General features: G+C 52.9%; 1 pseudogene; it reads right to left on the minus strand.

Moving 5' to 3' along the window:
• Window positions 1-520: 520 nt before the first annotated feature.
• Window positions 521-647, minus strand: LOC118657259 (annotated as a pseudogene).

Below are 647 nucleotides of genomic sequence, written 5' to 3' on the forward strand. Positions count from 1 at the left end.
GATATGCTAAGGTCACTCAACCACTAGCTATGACATGCACTGACTGACTACCAGGGGCAGATGCTCCTGGTAGGTTAGCTTGCTGCTGGGGTCTGGCTGATGGGGACTGAGCAAGCCAGGCTAGACACACCCTGGAGCCCTCCCACGGTCCCTCCCTGCTGGCCAACCTCCTGTGTCCCTCCCTAGCCCCGATCATGCACTGGTGGAGTCCCTTGGCCTGGCCTGTGCCCTCTCATAATCCGGGACCCCTTGGGTGGTGTCAAAGAGCTGGTTTTGGCCTGATCCTGCAGGCCAGGCTGAGGGACCCCACTGTGCATGAATTCATGCACTGGGCCTCTAGTATATTTATAATTGTTGTGAAAAATAAAACAATAGGCTTGGAGTTTAAGAATTATAAGCTGTTTATAAGAACTGCATTTCAGAAATGAGGAGGGGCCCTGCCCCAGTGAGGCCACAACCCCGCATTGTTTCATGTGTAACAACCTAAAACTCCCTCAGGAAATACCTGGTGGTTAGCTGGTGAGAGTGGCCTCCTGGGGCCAGGGCAGCCCCAGAGAGGAGAGGGGGCACCTTTAGTCATAAATTGGCAAACTTCAAACGGCTCCTTGATACTACACTTGATCTTAGCCAAAAGGCTGAGAAGCGAT

Source organism: Myotis myotis, unplaced genomic scaffold (assembly GCF_014108235.1).
Source record: "Myotis myotis isolate mMyoMyo1 unplaced genomic scaffold, mMyoMyo1.p scaffold_m19_p_5, whole genome shotgun sequence".
Taxonomy (NCBI): Eukaryota; Metazoa; Chordata; class Mammalia; order Chiroptera; family Vespertilionidae; genus Myotis; species Myotis myotis.